The 11,156-nt window shown below is 33.5% G+C and overlaps 1 long non-coding RNA gene across 1 annotated transcript; it reads left to right on the top strand.

Moving 5' to 3' along the window:
* Positions 1–280: 280 nt before the first annotated feature.
* Positions 281–3,284, top strand: LOC141672871 (uncharacterized). The gene is made up of 4 exons (XR_012555721.1): positions 281–731; positions 1,283–1,433; positions 1,529–2,615; positions 2,869–3,284. It is a non-coding gene; the product is annotated as an uncharacterized LOC141672871 (long non-coding RNA).
* Positions 3,285–11,156: the final 7,872 nt, after the last annotated feature.

Below are 11,156 nucleotides of genomic sequence, written 5' to 3' on the forward strand. Positions count from 1 at the left end.
GTGTATGGTAACTTTTGTAGAATTTTTAAAATTTTCTAGCTATTTAATATTAATTTTTATTTAGTCTTTAATTCAATAAATAGAAAATAGAAAATTAGCCACTTGATTGCTACTTGGCATAAATGCATCACACACAGATCAACGGCTTCAGTTTTAATCAGGACCGTCTAATCAATTTAGAAAAACACAATTTGGATAAATCTTGATCGTTGGTTCATATAAACCCCAGATCTATAGCAGTATGCCACTTTCCTTTATAGTTTTTTTTTCTGCGATCAGTTCTTCCTCTTTTCCTCTAAATCTTCCACTTTTCCACTAACCAAACAATTGTGAAAAAAATCATTTCTTTTAATCCTTAGTGAAATCCAACCATGGCTAATACCCATCGAGTGGAGGAGTGGAGAAAGTTTGGGGCTTTCGATAGTTTTATGGAGATGAGAGGGGTAGGGTTCGAGAGGGAAGAGAGTTGGGGGAAGAAGAGGGAGGATGTTGTGAGGCCTAAGCTTAATTTGGGGGAAGAAGAGGGACGAGAAAGGTGCTGATTGCTGAGGAGGTGTAATGGGTGTGTTGTGGGTGCTCTTAAGCCTAGGGAGGAGGTTTTGAAGGAAAAATGTCAGGATTGGAAGCAGGGTTAAGTGATGAACCGAGTTTTGGAAAGAGAAGTTTCGGTAGTGTAAAATGTCTGAGAGGAGGTGGAGGAAGCCAGTTGATGTGGATGTTCATCCACAGAGGTTGGTGAATCGCATCTTTTGACTTATATCTATATATGCCTAATATATGAATATTGCTCTTGTAAATTTATATGTTAGTGTAAGTAACTTGTAGTAGAGTAAATTGGGTGGAGTTTGTTTGTCAGCGGTAAGAATTATTAGTTAAAGTTGTACTGTTATTACAAATCATGTTGTCTTTAGAAGGTTTTACTGTTATTATAAGCCTTCTCACTTATCTGATATTTGAATCCTAAAATTTGATAAAATAAAGTTGAGTCGCACATATTTATGGAGGTGCAGCCATGTTTCAATGTTGTATATGGTAAAATATCATTAAAGGTAAAATGGAATTTCAAATTTTATTAGTGCAGCATCAAAAAACGTTCTTGATGCTATGTCCTTATTAAGTTGGGGAAAAAAACTTGGGCTAGGCCTGTAAATTTAGCAGGTGCAACCAAGTGATGCCCTCTTCAATATATTTTCTATCTGCAAAAAGATAATTGTCTAGCAGCTTTAAGAGTCTCTTTTTTATATAATTTTATGAAAACTGATGAATCTTGTTTTGCCAACAGATTTCGTCAAAATTCTCATTCAAAAGGCGCACAGGCTTCAGGCAACCAGATACATATATGAATTTGAGCTTGTTGGGAAGTTCCTTCTAGTGCCTATCTTAAAGATCCCTTGAGCTCTAAGAAACTGTTGGATGCATCTGATGTATGAGAAGTATGTTGTCCCTGATCCATTTCTAATCCCCATTCCTTTTCGTATTTAATCCAATGGTCAAGCTGAATTTTTATTTGTTTCAAATATTTTAACAGGGTAACATCGCCATTATAAGTAAATAACTTGCCATCCTTAGAGAAGTCGTAAAATGCGTCAAAGACCATCAGCTTGAGTCGAGTATCCACTTGAAGATCTTTTAGATCAAATTCAGAAGCTAGAAGAGCTGGCAAAGGAGTTTGCAGAAAGTTCTCAACCGTATAATCATTTATAAAAGAAACATGTTTCAGGCCCGTATCCTAGCCATGAAGCTCAAATATGCACGAAGTTCAAAAGGAAACAAGCAGCAGGCCCATATCCAGGACCTGAAGCTCATAAGCAATGGCATATGAAAAAACATCCACGGATTCTGCCACCAGTAGGAACTTCCTTTAATGTTCGAGGTCCTGGCTTCTAACACAGTGGCAAATTTTGTACATGGTTAGGGGGCCTATATGCAATATGGACCAGGAACTTCCCCAAACTGGACAAATCAGGAACTTCCCCAGTTCTTCCATCTCCTCTTTTTCACTAAATGACAAACTTCCTTAAATCTCCGCTTGTATTCAATCCACATAATGCACTTCAATCATGATAGTAGCATTTGCAGAGCACCAAGCCACCAATTTATTGAACTTCTTTGATTTCGTATCAAGTCAAAACAAGAAAAAGGAGTGCTAAGCTACTTGGTCTAGGACTAAACTTTCGTATCATTAAGGAAAACTTCTTTTCTTTAGTTAAAGAATGTTTATGAGCGGTAAGAGGATTATTGGTTTGTCTTGTTCACAAGTATAATCTCTTTATTTAGATTCCATATCCGTGCAGGATCCTGAGACACACACGCACGACACTCACACACCACACGCACACACATATGTAATAGTAAATTTGGTTCAGGCAGGCAAGCTAGATGTGCTATATTTAAAGTGATTGAGATTGGATTATTACACTGTTTTCGCAATAGCCCTCAATTTGCACTCCATTAAGACTTTGGCTTATAAAGTTTTCTCTTTACTGGTTCGGGGCTAGTCGATCAGAATTTGAGATTCCTTTGGCTAAGTACTACAAAGCAGTATGTAGTAGCCAAATTTCCCTTGGCATGCATTTACAGATGATGTTTGAAACTGAGGAGTTAGGCACCAGAAGGTATCAATATTTGAGTTCATTATTTAAGTTTTTAAAAATTTACATTTTCTTGAATCAAGTTGCTAAGATATATGTGTTGATTATATGTTCTCCTCTCTAAAACTTGCAAGTGTGTGACATATTCAATAATGAATAACAAGGACAAATTCATTTTGCATATACTATTAAATGACTTTCTTGAATTATTTTGAATGTTCCAAGATGGAAGAACATCTTTTTAACATTGCTAAGCATCTGTCTTTTATATGTCCAGACGGCCAATTTTGAAGCTGAAACTTCCGGTGTTCAGAATGGTGAATATCATTTTTCAAAGCATGAATATGCTATAGGGAGTGGGAAGTATAATGGAATTTGAAGAGCTACCTCGAAAAATGGAAATATTGGGCATTGGAAGTGAACAACAACATTTAGGATAAATAAAGATGACTTTTCTGTGAAGGCTAGAGTTGAAATGAGTAGGTGACATTATTTTAGAAAAGAAAAGAAAAAGATAGCTCATTTGTTCATTTGAAGTTAGAATTTGGTACTTTGATAGTTAGAACCAAGTATCCGATTTAATCTATTCTTGTTAATAAGACTTTAGAAATAGTTTATAAGTTTTAAATTTCATTGGAGGCTTGTTGTATTGATTGTTGGATGCCTTATTGGGCAGGAATAATGTAAAAGCAGAATAACTATGTCAATTTTTTTAATTTTTGAAGTGTTGCATTTGACTCTATATGGTGTTGCATAAGGCTACATATGTATAAAAATGGTGTTGCATATGACTAAAATCAGTGTTACATTACATATTGTGGGACCCACTCATGACGTGGCAAAAGTGGAACCCTCTGCTGATGTGATAAATATGGGACCCCTTGCTGACGTGTCAAAGTAGGGACCGCTGCTGACGTGGCAAAATGACGTGTCACTTGCCACGTAGGACATAGTGGTGATGTGGATTCATTTTATGCAACACTGACTGTTGTTGTCATTGTACGCTTTTATTGTTGCAAAAGATGCATAATGCAACACTTTCTGGTGTTGCATAGTTCGTTGCCTTAGGGCTCTATGGCCACGTCCACATTGGCAACCCCTGCCTGGTATTGCCTATTACCATATGCAATACCATTTAGGCCTTATGCAACTCTATATTAGGGGTTGCCTATGTGCACTTATGGTGTAGTGATTATGAGGATTTTATCAGTATTTTTGTTGCCCACCATGATGTAGATGCTTCGATTGTCTTTGTATTCTCATTCCACTCCAAGCCAGTCTCCCGAAATTTAATCTTCCTGAATAACTAGTAATCAACTTTTATTACTTCCCAGTGATTCTTAAATTATTTATTAGTGTACTTTAAAGCTGATTTCTGCTTCTTGAATTCTTGGTGAGCCATATTTCACCCTTGTTTGTTCAAAGCTCCTCCTACCTTTTTACGCCTTACAACCTCAGAAGCACACAACTCATAAAACATGGCATGCAACTCATCGGTCCACTTAGCGAATCCGGATCCAGAAGACGCTTCCGCCTCGATTTCGGCATTCGGTAAACAGTTGATGAAAAGTATAGGTGAGCAATCGACAATATGGAGTTTCCGTAGAAGATATGAATGAAAGATATGATAAAAGAAAGAGGTTGCTAGGGTTAGTGGAGAATGGTAGATGAGAGAAATACATATGAGCTTTCGTGATTATCTCGAAACATGGGCTGAAAATGGGATTGTACCGTAGAACCTACTTTCAGAATTTCATCATTTTTTAGGCTAAATGGTCATTCTCATTTGTTTTCCAAATAGTATGCCCAAAATAATATTGGGCTTTCATCCCATATATAACAGAAATATGTGGTGCCTAACAGGCATATAGTTATCTAGTTTATGGCCTCACAACCATAAAGTTATACATATACTGATTTACATCAAAGATTGTTTTATAATTTAGAGAAAAAATGATCAAATGGCTTACTTAAATTTTTAAATCATCATTAGGGTAAAATTTAAAAATGAAGAAGCATTTGCATGATAAAATATAACCAGTGTTCTAAAACTTTGGAGTACTCGGACGAGTACTTGTGGTGTACTTGGACTCAGACCTATTTTCGACCCGGTCTTGGTATACTCGTTCATAACTATGTTTTTTACTTGAATCGGGTCAAACTCGGGAAAAACTCGGATTACTTAGAAAAAAATTGGTTTTACAAGACAAAATTTGAAAAAATGAGTAATATTCCCAAAAAAATCTCGTAAGTGGGTACTAGTTTATAATTAAAAATGTAAAACTTTTAATTATTTTTAGTGTTAAAATTATTGTAGAAGGCTAGCAAAAAAATTATAATGCACATCATTTATAAAATATAACAAGTTAAATTTATACTAAATTAAAGTTACTTGACATTTAAATTTTTTGAGTTTTATATCCAGTATTATTTCGAGATACTTAGAAATATAATAATTATCTTGTATATTATTTACTTATAAAATATTTCATGTTAAATAAATAATAAAATTTATAATTAGTACTTCAATTTTTCTAAGTTTTTGGCTCTTTCCGAGTACTCCCCGACTACTCTGAGTACTCGTTACTCCATACTTCCACCGAGTCCAATCGAATACCGATTTTTAGAACATTTAATATAACACACCACTTAGTGGAATTTTAGACGCTTTAATTTTTGTTGTGTTTTCTAGTTAACGACCATTCAATTACGAATTTGACAAAAAATGGGACTCTAAATATAGTGAGTCATAAATTTAAAATTTCAATGTCAATTGTATTAAGATTTGTAAATTTATGAATGACCCATTAAAGTTAATACTCTTTTAATACTTACAAGAATGTAGAATTAGAGTCCCAAAAAACTCTTCTCTATCATATACCCGTATTCCACAGTACCATTCATCACATGTTGCCTGATGAAATGATACCTTATGTCGATGTGCTTGGTTCTTAAGTACTGGACGGGATTTTAGTGATAATAATAGCACTGATGTTGTCACAGAGGATTGGTATATTCTTTCATCTTAATCCATAATTAAATAATTGATTCCTCAACCATAAAAACTGTGCACAACAACTTTCAGTTGCAATGTACTCATCCTCAGCTATAGAGGTTGATACTGAGTCCTTTTTTTTTGCTAAACCATAAAACCATTTTGTTTCCTAGAAATTGGTCGACTCCACTTATGCTTTTCCTGTCAATTCTGCAACCTGTACACTGCACATCTGAATAACCAATTAGATCAAAACCAAACTCTCTTGAATACCAAATTCCAAGGTTTGGTGTTCCTTTGAAATATCTTAAGATTCTTTTTATAGCTATTAAATATGACTCTCTAGGATAAGATTGCAACATAGTACAAATACAAGTGGAAAACATAATATTTGGTCTGTTGGCTGTCAAGTACAACAGAGTCCCAATCATGCCTCTATAATTAAAAATATCCACATTCTTTTCTTAGGTGTTCATTTCTAATTTAGTGGCAGTTGGCATAGGAGTCTTGGCAGGTGAACAATTTGATAAGTCAAACTTCTTTAAAAGATCATTCAGGTATTTAATTTGACTTGTAAAAATTTCTTTCTCTACTTGTTTAACTTGTAAACCAAGGAAGTAGGTGAGTTCACCCATCATGCTCATCTCATATTTACTTTGCATTAGTTTGGAATTTTTTTTGCAAAGTTTCTCATCAGTAGAACCAAAGATTATGTCATCCACATAAATCTATATAAGAATAATAGAACCATTGGCATTTCTATACAGGAGTTTTTTATTCGCAGTTCCTCTAGTAAACTGATTTTCAAGTAAAAATTGGGATAGAGTGTTATACCAGGATCTAGGTGCTTGCTTTAGACCATATAGTGCTTCTAAAATAACATATATATACTCTCAACAATTTAGGTCCTCAAATCCAGCTGGTTGGCATATAAATACTTCTTTTTCTAATTCTTCATTTAGAAAAGCACCGTTTACATCCATCTGATAGACTTTGAAATTGACATGAGCTGCATAGGCCAGAAAGATTTTGATTGCTTCCAATCGTGTAACAGGAGCAAAAGTTTCGTCAATATCAATTCCTTCCTCTTGAGGGTAGCCTTCAGTAACTAATATTGTTTTGTTCCTTGTGATAATGTCATTCTCATCTATCGTGCTTTTTAATACCCATTTAGTTCCAATGATTGATCTATCTTCTGGACTAGGTACTAACTTCCATTCTTTTTTTCTTTCAAACTAGTTTAGCTCTTTTTGCATGGCCATGATCCAGTCTGAATCTAGTAGAGCTTCCTCAACTCATTTGGGCTCTTCTTGTGAGAGAAAACTATTCTACAGACATTCCTTTTGACTTGCTCTTCTGGTCTTAACTCTGGCATATATTTCTCCTATGGTTAATTCAAATGAATGAATTTTTGTCCATTTTCTTTCAGATGATAGATTTGATCTTGATGATGTGACTTTATTATCTTCATTCTGTGAACTGAATTTGAGAGAATATTCCTTAAATCTCCCCCTGAGTTTGAGGCTAAACTGATTAACGATTGTCCTATTTGACTGATCAATGACTACTATATTTTTTTGGTTAACTGTTCTATCCACTTCAGTTGAGTTTACAGGATCCACATTAATTCTTCTGAGAACATCATCAGCTTCATCTTGTCAGTCTTCCATTTTATCATCAAAATCAAAGTGCATCATTGTACTCCTAGTCTATCAATCCTTAAAACTCTTTAACATCAAAGATCACATGAACAGATTCCATAACAATATTGATTCTTATATTGTAGACTCTATAGGATTTGTCGGCTGCATACCCGAAAAAAATTTCTTCATCCGCCTTAGCTTCAAATTTGTCAATATTCTCTCCTTGATTTCTCATAATGAAACATTTGCAACCAAACACATGCAGAAAATCCAAGGTTGGTTTCTTCCCTTTGAACAGTTTATAGGGAGTCATATTATGAGCTTGATTTATTAGAGAGATATTTCTTCTTGGAGATAGGCTTGATATTGACTATTACAAATACATCCATGTGAAGCAGTTATAAGGGTTTATAAATAGAGGAGACTGTTACTTTTGAAAGAGGCTTTCTTTTGCTTACCAAGTTGGCAAGTATTATAGATACCATCCTTCGTCAATTCCAATTTTGGCATTCCTCTAACTAGGTCCTTCTTAACTAGATCATTCATTGTTAAAAAGTTGAGATGAGACAGCTTCTTATGCCCTGGCTATCCTTCATCAATTCTTGATTTACTAATAAGACAAGCGATAGGATTAGCAATAAGTATGTTGAAGTTAGCTACTCTAGTTAATACCACTTTGTTATTTTTCTTGTTTTTAACAACACATGCTTCCAAATCACTTTGAGACCTTTATCACAAATTTGACTGATGCTCAGCAAGTTGTGGTTCAGTCCTTCAACTAGTGCTACTTATTCTATGATGATATTTCCTCTTAAAATCATGCCATATCCCACATTGTACCCTTTGTTGTCATCTTCAAAGGTAATGGTTGGGCCCACTTTTTCTTCCAACTTTGTGAGCAAGGATGAGTCATCAGTCATGTCTCTTGAGCAACCACTATCTGTATACCCGATATTTCTCTTATTTCTCTACACACAAACAAAACCAGCTCAATTCAACTTTAGTACCCAAGTGTTCTTGGGTCCTGTTTTGTTAGATGCTTTCTTTTCCTTATTACCAATCTTAACTTTAGGATTTGGAAGATCAAGATCCACTCTGCCATTGATCCATGGTCAAAATTAATAATGTTAGAATCAGATGCAAAATGTTGCAAATGCATGGTATTCATGTGAGGATAAAATATGCTATTCATTTCATATACACATAAGAATAGGAACTAGGAATGAATGGCATATTATTACAGTTTTGATTAAACATATTCGGAATAGACAAAGATTTCATGGCAGGGTAGACATCTTAGGCATAGACATAATAGGCACAAGCATAGAGTTGCAATTAAAAGACAGATGATTGAAACTACCACACTTCGTAAAAGATTTTCTCGAAGCATACTTATCAGGAGTGTAGTTGTTATGTTTGTTATTTGGCCCAGTAAAGTAATTGTTTAAGGGGGGTTGGATACAATTACTAAATAAATTGATGTATTACGGAAGTAAAATAAGCATAGATGAATCAAATAATAGTTAATATTAATCTTTAATAAACTGTTACAAAACTCTATCAACAGCGATATTTTTAAGAGCTGCTAGGTTATACGAATACTCGAGTTAAGCACTTATCACATATATTTTGATAACCTATTCTGTATTTATATACTACACAACTACAATCAATCTTTATCAATTACAAGATATGTTACAGTATAACTCTTCTACTTTCTTTACATATCTAAATCAACTACGATCCTATAAATCAGCATATTCTGATTTATCTCGCAGCTCTGACTTGTCATCCAAGTCATTATTAATGGATAAGCTGATCAACGAATATATGTTATAGCTTCGCTGGATAATCATATGTAAGCATCAACGAATGACTGAATATATTTTCAACGAATGATAACGAAGCTTTCAACGGATAATCATATCTTGACAGTTGATCATATCCTGATTTTTAGACATATCCTGATTCTCGACTTAGCCAATTCTCAGCAATCTCCCCCAATTTATGCTTTACAGAATAAACATAAATTCTAATAGAATTTTCTAGTGCCAAAAGATAAATAAAATATGTAGTGTAAATCATACTTTATTTCATACTTTGAACTTCATATTTCTTGATAAACTCTACAGTATCTCTGAACAAAAGCTTTAACTCTGTCATCAATCTTTTTAAACAGAATATATTCTAGCTTGATCTTCAATCTCTTTTCATACTTTGTTTTATCAAGCAATTGATAGATACCAGCTCTTAGATTTGTAATTTGAGCTATTTCTGTCATCATTTCTTCTAGTGATATATAACGAGTACTTTTTCCATCAAGATTCATGATTATATGCCTCTAAATAAGCACATTTTCAATGATAGCTCCTCCTTTATTTATGTTGACTTCTTGCACTCTGAAATTTATGTATGTAGGAATATATGATCTAAAGTAATATTGACCATCATCCAGTACCCTTTTTTTGATATTGGAAAATATCATATTTGACCATTTTCTTGAAGTTCTATCTTCCACTCTTAGCAAATAGTGAATATATTTCAGTTCCTTTGTTGACATGATCATCAGTTCATCAAGTGAAAGAACTTGAACTTGATCATTTTACAATAATAATAAGATCTTTTGTTTACATTACACCATAAATGGCCTACTACAACATTTAAAGTTGATGTTGCCATTGGTTTTGTTGGATTTGCCATCCTTAATTTGGTTAATCCATTATTGTCATTTTTATGTAGCCTTGGACATTAAAAATCTGTTGCTAAAGGTTCAAAATATGGTTATGTTGCTGTAGCACTAGGAAAGTGTTTCCATATTTTTACATTAAAAAATATTTTTCCTGACGTGGAAAAAATGACGTGGTGCAAGTGTTGATGTTGCATGTATGGACCCACAAGTGTTGATTTTATATTAGTCAAAACGGTCAAATCTTGATTTTATAAATATAAGAAATATTTTAATAAATTTTTTAATTTATCAAAAATAAGATAAATTATTAATTATTATTTTATATTTAATTATGAATATTTAATCAATCAAAATATTAAAAAAAATATTTAATAATATACGTAATATTGAAAATTGCTTAAAATGGATGAGCGGCAAAAAGACCGCCCAATCCAATTTTGCCAGCCCATTCAAATTTTCATACAAAATTAAACACAAGTTCTATTTTCTCCTTTAGACCTTAGTAAGTTTTTTTCCCCACAATCTCCTTCTTTTTTCTGCGATAGTTCTGTCCATTTCATCTCTTCTCTTGTCACACTCACACCCACCTTCTTTTCTCTGTACACACAATCTCCTGCTCTTCCTAATTATAACACATACTCTATGTACACATAAATGGATTTGTGTTTATAATTTTAATTTAAATTTTTAGTCGGGTTCAATTTGGAGCTTTAGTTGGGTTTGATTTTAAGATTAGGGTTTTAATTTGGGGCTTCATCCGAGTTTAATCGGGTTTAAATTTTGGGTTTTGAGTTTAAGGTAGTTCTATCTCTTGTCTATTTGGTATTGTCTATTTGGTATGTGGTTTAATTTTTATGATGCTCGTATTATGTTTTTTGTTAATAGTGTACCCTTTCCTGCTAATAGTATTACAAGTTTCGTATTATATTTTTATGTATTAAAGTTAAGTTGTATAGAGGTTTCTATTGGTCTTGCCCCGAACATGTTTGATGAAATGCGTGACCCGTTTATTTCCCCCATGTCGAACCAATTTATTGACTTTTCGTCTCTTTGGTATTTTAATCTTTCTCGCTCTTTCTCCCTCTCTGCTTAAGAAAACACTTAACTCACTACACCATAAATTTCCTACTACCACATTTAAAGTTGATATTGCCATTGATTTTGTTGGATTTGCCATCCTTAATTTGGTTAATTCAACATTGTCAATTTTCTGTTGTTTTAGACATTAAAACTCTGTT

This window comes from Apium graveolens, chromosome 7 (assembly GCF_009905375.1).
Source record: "Apium graveolens cultivar Ventura chromosome 7, ASM990537v1, whole genome shotgun sequence".
NCBI classification, from domain to species: Eukaryota; Viridiplantae; Streptophyta; class Magnoliopsida; order Apiales; family Apiaceae; genus Apium; species Apium graveolens.